Source organism: Temnothorax longispinosus, chromosome 4 (assembly GCF_030848805.1).
Source record: "Temnothorax longispinosus isolate EJ_2023e chromosome 4, Tlon_JGU_v1, whole genome shotgun sequence".
In the NCBI taxonomy this organism is placed as follows: Eukaryota; Metazoa; Arthropoda; class Insecta; order Hymenoptera; family Formicidae; genus Temnothorax; species Temnothorax longispinosus.
The window spans coordinates 3823104-3831839 of record NC_092361.1 but is presented as its reverse complement, the minus strand read 5'-3'; the positions used below and the strand labels follow the sequence as shown (position 1 = coordinate 3831839).

The following is an 8736-nucleotide window of genomic DNA, read 5'->3' as shown; positions in this document are numbered from 1 at the left end:
AAGAATACTGTTGAATTATCAACAATCCATAAACAATTATTAATTTCTAAACAAGGAAAAGAGGAAAAGAAAAGTAAACTTGAAAAGAGCAAAAAAAGATTTCCATTATTTTCCATTTCTAAGATCAAGATGTCCATACAACTTTTTCCAATCATACTAGACAAACATCAGATTTATTTAAAGATATTTAAATGTAAAGTGTATTGGTAACAATGCAATAATAATTAATAACCTATCGTATGAAAAATCATGAAAATTGGCTGATAGAAAATATCTAGTCCCTTGCATAATGTCTCGATTGCGCAGCTACCCTCTTAACAAAGAAATTATTAGAGAAAATGAGAAGCAACTAACGTACTTCGTTCCCGTGGCTGACATCAGGATTTTGTATATTTCATTTCCCGTATCTGACATGCGTGACCCATTTTTGCTTCAACAACAGATCTGTTGTCATATATAATAAGATCAAGTCGACTATGATTACATAAAAATATGATCGTATCACGCCAAATTTCGGATCTGATTACATATAATCATATAAAATTAGATCTTTTCATATCTAATTCAAATCCTTTCATATTTAATAATATATTTTAAAACTGATCATATTATACCTATTTTTTTTTCTCGGATATTTCGAAATATAATATTCGAAATATGTATTAATATACATATAAACTACAATTTCATTAGTGTTCATATGTTAAGCGTTTAAAAATTGACTTTAATGTTGCTTTCAAATATTAAATAATGTTACATGGAACGCGTGATTCCGTGATATCCCTCCTCCACCTACTATGTCGGAAATGATCGGAAACAAATAAAAAAAATTTTTCGGAATAGTTTTGATCTACCACACAAACTGTATTTACGGATAATGGTAAAACATTTGCTTCACATAAATTTCAACAATTCCTACAAGTAAATGGAAAATATAAAGTATACGGCTTCGTATAATATAGCAACAAATAATCAGGCTGAACGTTTTATACAAACAAGTTTTACGTCGTATAAACTGTGATTTTTAAATGTCGATTTAGCATTAAATAACGTACGGAAATCATTGTAATTTAAAAATAAATAGTTCTTATAAATTATAAGTTGTCACACTCATATAGCCAAATCACTATATTAATTTTTTATTATCAAGAGTCTTAAAGGATTTTAGCATTAAATAAGTTATTATTACAGTATAGAACAATGCCATATGCAATAAAAAATGTCTCCTGTGGAAGTGTTCTCAACAGAAAACTATGCACTAGATTAGATGTAATGTTACCTACTAAATAAAATAAGACTGTCAGAAGCTTTCGGTTGATTGACTACATTTTTCTCGCTTTCGAACAACGAGAAATGTTAAATTTAATAACTTCTGACTGAGTTAATTCCCTTTGTGTTCCGACAAAAACTAGCATAAAAAATCCAAACTCTTAGTAATACAAACACATTAAGTACAAATTTCTCGTGCGGAGAGAGAAAGTAGCGTGTAAAAATTATTCAAAAGATGAAAAATGGAAATTCGATAGAATTACAGATCGATTGAGAAAGTTGCATTATAAGATGTCGTTCGATGATGACTGTTCCTGGATAAGACATGTAAATCAAATGCGTTCCATAAAAAGTAAACTGTAGAGTCTCAAACTAAACAACAAGTCTCAAGTAAACACTCCTGTAGAGTCTCAAACTAATGATTATTACTAAAGTTTTAAATCGCATGAACGGAATAAACAAGACAATGTTTCTCAAGAGACATGCCGAACAATCTCGAAACAAAACACAAATTAATATCCGCGTTTCTCTACAGACAGAACCTAATCATCTTTTTGATCAACCGCAACATACACCACGACGCTCTGTTAGAGTACAAACATTTTAAAGCGTTCATTGATAAGTAGTCAGGTCGTTATAAAACGACCTGATTACTTATCAATGTATATGCAGCGAAATAACTTTTTTCTTAAAAAGGGATAGATGTGTTCATATTACGTACGCTCTACTGGATTAAACGCTCTAGGATAATACGCGCTGAAGTAACTAAATAGACAATGTACTGCAATCACAGACATCTATATTATACATCCATGGACAACGGTTCGTCCAATACACGGACCTTATAGATATGGACTGGCAACTGCCTACAGTTTATTATAACGTACGAAGGAAGTTAGAGAAAGAACCATCTTCTCTCTTTTTTTCTTTCCATACTTCTGAACACTTTGTAGAGAAGAGTACATTTCTCACTCTTTTCCTCTTTCGGTGCTTCCGGACACTTTAGAGGGAGAAGTACGTGACAAGATGTGCTATGTATTGCCAGTCCATGGTCAATATTGCCTTAAATTTCGCTACATGCTTTTGCTCACCAAATATCGCAGGCCCAATTTTTGAACATTTAAGTAATTGGGAAAAACGCGAGAGTCCGCGATAAAGACATATAAAAAATATAAAAAAAATATATAAAAATATATATATATATATATATATATATATATATATATATATATAAAACCAAGCAAACACAAAAGCAGATAGGGAAATTCTACGTAAATCAGCTGATTACGGTAATTATATTTTTGTAACAATTAACTTGCATATCTATAAGGTCTATGGTTCCATACCTGACTAGTGAAGCAAGTCCGAAAGATACTTCCTCTGTTCCATCCATTAGATTCATGTATGTATGCGTCACGTATGTGTGTATACTAAATTGCTACTCCTTTATACCGTATCAAAAAAATGGATTCCAAAAAATATGTATCACATATATATGACGAGTAAGCATCTGCGCATTCGTGGCGTAAATAAAAGAGTAAATAGTAGATATGTAACACATATTGCTTGAAATTCAACCAATTAGATAACATTCGTATTTCGTATCTTTTACATAACGCATGAGTTATGTACCTACTTTTCAGATCCACGTGGAAGTGATTTTGTGGAAATTAGCAGTCTAATATATAATACATAGATGTCTGTGATCGCAATTCATAAAACTCAATGCTTTAGCATTTAGAGTTAAATGGCGTCGAATAATGGACATAATGTACACTTATCTTATTACATAATGTAACATAGCTACACATTAAGTGCAATTTTTCTAACCTGATTCTGTGTGTGAAACATTATATGTATGTACGCGTTTCTTTGTGTGGTCGCATAGTTGTAAAGCCAAAATGGCAAATAATTACGATATTTTATCTATCTACTTTAAACTTAGACTTTAGGATGCGTTATTAACAAGTAAACGCAATAAGCATAATTCCGTTCTTTCTTTTGCTATTTCCGCCATTGCACATCTGCTTCCAAACATTTAAGCCTGACTTTTATATGGTGCCGCATGGCCACGCGCATGGTACGTAAATTGTATCCTTTTTCTGTGCAATAAAATTGTATATTGTGTTGCCATATTAATTTGCAAAGTTATTTAAATTATCCACAGAAATACATAATAAAAAGAAAAATAAAAACGGGCCTAGCGCCATACTAACAATATAAAAAAAGTACAAATAACATCATTTATCTACTCTCATGGCATACACCGAACAGAAGCGTACAAATACTTGAACTTCATTTCTAACATCCACACTATTTAAGTGCTTCTGTAATACCAATTTTATTGCACAATGTGACAAATCTATCCTTTAGTAAAAAAAAAAAAAGATTTTTCTAAAGATATCAGTTAGTTCGTCTTCGCTTAGAACATATCTTATATCTATTTCTTCGTTTGCATATTTTTCGCGTATAAAATAATACCTAGCATCTATATGTTTCGGAACTCAGTTTTTTTAACATGTTTAATTGTACTCTAATTGTACTGTAATTGTCAATACAAATGTTTAAAACTGCTGTATTTAAGTAGCCAAGTTCAACTAGAAATTAATCTCCTTTGTACACTGTAAAATAAAAAATAAAAGGTAATGATGATCGTAATGATGATCATACCACCTTCGTGTATTTAGATTGTTTTTTTTATAAATGTGTCGCGCCTAAACTCGCTTGCCACGGATACGACGTGCCAGTTGGATATCTTTCGGCATGATGGTAACTCGCTTAGCGTGAATAGCGCACAAGTTCGTGTCTTCGAAAAGACGTACAAGATAACGCCTCGTTAGCTTCTTGAAAAGCCATTACAACAGAACTTTGGAAGTGGAAGTCTTGAAATCCTGAGCGATCTCACGGCCGAGTCGTTAAAATTTACAGATAATTCCGTACTTTCTTCACTTATGGAGAATCTGCACACATCAGAATACCCGACGAAAAAGTTTTCATTAACAGTTCCAAACAACACAAAGGTGACTGTTAGTAAACTGTCAGTCGGCAGAAGAAGTCCAAAGTCGACTTCAAAGTTAGACTGTATGTCACAGGACGAAGTCCTTCATGGTGCATAATTCGCGCAGTATCTACTCTTCCCGAGTGCTCATCGACACGTGTTGGTATTTGAAGATATTTTTCTTCCATCTCAAGCGGTATCACTGGTCCCTCGTGTAAGTGATACTGTCTTGCAAAAGAAGCGAACCGTCTGGTAAAACAATGCTGAGACAGTTCTTATACGCAAAGTTCCACCTGACGACAACGTACTTCCGGATCTCTGACATGCTGCTGTACGGAACAGATTGCTGAAGAAAACCCGTCAGCGTCTTGGAGAACAGGCAACAGTCGTTGAGATAGAGGTGATGCGTCTCCCAGCGTCCTAACCCTTTAAGGCCCACACATCGATCCCGTTGGAGTAAAATGATATAATTTATAAAATAGTCTTAAAAGACGTCCCTGATAAAAGTTTTTTTAGGTTTTTTTTCGTGTTTTTTTTTGTTTTTTTTTTTTTTTTTTTTCCGTTTTTTTCCTCCCCATAATTATGTACACAAGCCCCTGAGGGGCTAAAGAATTTGCTGGACAGGATCTTTTTTAAAAAGGTCCGGATTTGATTCAGGTAGCACACTTGTAAATCGCTTTCCTCGAAAAGCTTGAAACATGGCCCGGCCGGACTCGGGCTCGACGAGTTGCTGGTCGAAGAGCAGCCGGCGCTATGTCGTTCCAGATTCGGACAAGATCTCGTGGCACCCGGTCGCGTCCAGACCCTCTGAGCTTCAACGAGTCCATACTCGGGCTGCTGTCCTCACCGTAAGAGCTGCAAATATCGACGGGCAGTCCACGCTGGACTGCAAACTCACACCGGACGATAGCTGGGGCGAGCTGGTGCTGGTAATCCCCTACCGCATCGCGCTGCCGCGCCGTTCACAGACAGGAAGTCGTAATAAAGACCGTGGAAGAAGTCCAGGCCAACGATGGACGCGGCGGCGGGGCTGCACGGCAAGGATAAGTTCTCCGTCTCAAACTCCGTACCAGCCTGCTCCTCCTCATCGTCATTTTCCTTTTCGGGTTAGCTGAAGCTGTTCTCCAGAGACGGTATGTCGTCGACAGAAGCGGTGACTATCTGAGAGCTTCCGGTCACGTCAATTTGCACCGATGGCGACAAGATGGTCGTCGCCGTGGTGTTGCTGCCTTGTTGCCCCACATCTGAACGATGATTCCTCGATCCAGGATAAGGACTTCGCTATCGATTCGCTCGGCGAGGAGGAACGTGTCTCATCGTTGTTCAAGTTCAAAGAATTGTTGAAGCGACAACGTAGCATAACTTGCGGCGCCAACTACTGCCGTTATTGTTTTACTTCTTCGTCGGCGACGGCAAGGAACGCGAGATCTGATAATTTTTATCCTTTCGTTCATTGATAATACTGTTGTTGCTGTTCAAAGCGACCATTATTTCGCTCGGCAAAATCAGCGTCCGCTCCGAGCGAGGGTTCAAGATCAAAATAATCGGTAGTGTCCGCGCTGTTACCGCCGAGAACTTCCAGGCCTCCTGGTCTGGATGTACCTGATGGAGGAGTTGGAACGCTGGTCACCTCGGAACCGCGTCGGTTGCGCTCGCTCGCGTTGGACGTCCTGCGGGTGAATGATAAGATCACGTTGGTCAGCAAGGACTTGCTTTTTCCCGTTGACAGCGACGTGACTGCACGACACGCGCAGATATGGATGATGTGTACGCAGCCGTTGGCATATGTGCGCCAGTATAATACTCGCAATATTTGACAAATAATTTACAATAGTATACAAGCCAGCCTGACTGACTAGGTATTCGACCCGAATGTTTGAATAGAAACATCAAATAAATTTTTAATAATAACGGAAACGCAAATTATTACTTATTCCAAGATAACGATACTAAACCGATTATTCAGTTAAACGTAACTTAAAATCTAAATTTGTATCTTTGGACCACAATCACAATGTGTGTAACTTAAAGACTGGTATTTGATCACCATTAATTCACATATTACTATCCTCTCTCCTTAAATATAATTTTTTTAAACATTTTCACCAGTTTAATTTAAGGTTTCATTTGTCTCAAATTCGGAGACAATATAAAATTATATAGTCTAGGTAACATTAAATCCAAGGATATTTTGTACTGCATATCTGTTCTTTTAAAATTGTTAACATAAAATATGCTAATGACAAATAATTCTTTATTAACTCCTCCAACACAAAGATACTTCCTTCAGAGATGACTAAACTCCTCCAATTTGGCTATAATTTTTACCTCCCCACGAACTTGAACCAAAAAACTGCCATGCACAAATTCATAAAAAATATTGAAAGCAACACCAAATGCCATGATATTAGCAATGTAATAAAAATATAGTTTTGAATTAAACAAATTAGTAGCTGATGCTAAAACTTCAAACATGGAAGCGAAAGCTGAAATAAAAGAAGCAAAGAAACAATACAGCAGAAATGAAACGTCTAGCTCCAAGATACCGTGGAAAATTCAACAAGTCTCTTATCACAGACTGTGATTTCGCGATCGCAATTCGACCAGTGTTCGTCACTTCATGAAAGCCGTTACCCATTGCCCATTACAAAGATTTCACAATTAAAAAAAAAAAGATCGATATATCGGCGATCTCTACATTTTTTAAAGGTAAGTACTGTTTTTAATGATTATTTTGAAACTCAAAATTTATATATTAATTATTATTTTTGATTTCGATAGATGCATTATATTCAATATATTCCAAGCTTCAACCAAAGGACCAGATTATATTTTTAGTTGTATTTGCCATAATTTTGATTTGTCTTTCATATTTATGTTACCGATTAAAAGACATCTGTCCTGTAAACATAGACGGTGAAACAATACATTATATTCAGAATTCTCTAAAAATTTTCTTGTTTGAATAGTTTGCAGAACTGGCACGCCGCAAGAGACGCGTACCGTGCCGGCACTACGAATATTATCGCCGAGCGCGTCGACGACGTCGACGGAGAATCGAACGGCGATCTTGATATCGGTATCAGCGATAACAATGTCTCGTCGACCTTCCTGGGCCGGAATTCCAACCAGACGAACGGGGATCAGCGTTACTGGTACGAGCATCTGGACGCCGACAGGATGCTGAAGAGTAAAGCGGACATCCTGTCGCGCCTTTTCAAGATGCACATAGATCAATTGCGAAATAAAACCGATTATCAAAGGAATGGATTAAAGAAAAATATATACAGGAAGAACCGGAAAAAGAAGATGTCGTAGCTGCAGGTGGCGTCATCAAGAAAGTAAAGGCTGACACTAACCAGCTGAGACTGACATCGTTATGGCGAAATTCCCCGACGGCGACCGGCAGAGATTTTTGAATATTTTGTATCGTGATGGCTCAGGTGACAATTAACCTCCCGTCAATTAATAGAGAAATTGAAGCCGGGATTACAGTTGGTGTTGATGCTTCTCTGCCAGACGACAAAAAATTACCAATTGCAGTGCTTGTTAGTGGCCTTGCCACAATTGCAACTATTAAAGCAGTTGCTGGAAATTGGGCGATGAACCAATTTCAGGAAGCAACTGCAAAGAAGTTGTTTGTAATAAACATATATATTAATACGTTACATATTACATTTAGAGTATTTAGACATACATACAGACATTTGAGAAATTTATACATATATTACAGATACCACAAATTTTTTGCTATGTTCCTTTGTCATGACATAAATAACGATAACAAAGAGCTGGAGAGAGAAATACATGAACACAATAATACTCTGACTATTAATAATATACAAATAAACATTGTGCAAAATAATTTGGATATACACGAATAAGTTGTAATGCGATAAAATTAAGATTCGCAGTAGTTAATTTGATTTGTAAACAATTAAGACTTGTCGGTAATTCTATCTCCAACCCTCCTTCACACACAAATTTTTACTCCATTTCGAATCACTGTCTACAAGAATATAATAGCATCATATAATGCATACAATTGTAATATTTAAAAATAATTATTTTTTTCTATTTTTATTTACATCAGGTTTCAATGCAGACCTAGCACTTCTAACTCAACACGTTATGGATCCTTCTGTAGAAAATCGAAGTCAAGATCCACCTGATTTGCACGTTCAGTCATGTGAGCCAACAAACAAGGAAGCAGACGCATCTGATAGACCAACTGCATAGAGAAAAAAATCTACTGTATACAGAGCAAAACAAACTGCATAGAGAAAAAGAAAGAAAACATTCTAGTCCGAGTCCAAACGGAGCAAGACAAACTTCAAATTAAAATAGACCAACTGCATAGAGAAAAAGATCAACTGTATACAGAGCAAGTGGAAAATGTAAAACGGCTATTAAAACAGGAATATGAATTGGTAAGTTAGTATTTCAATTCTTTAATGAAATTATCCCAT

At 36.2% G+C, this 8736-nt stretch overlaps 1 pseudogene; it reads right to left on the bottom strand.

Annotated features, from left to right (window-relative positions):
- Nucleotides 1-4051: 4051 nt before the first annotated feature.
- LOC139811458 (uncharacterized) lies at nt 4052-6080 on the bottom strand (annotated as a pseudogene).
- Nucleotides 6081-8736: the final 2656 nt, after the last annotated feature.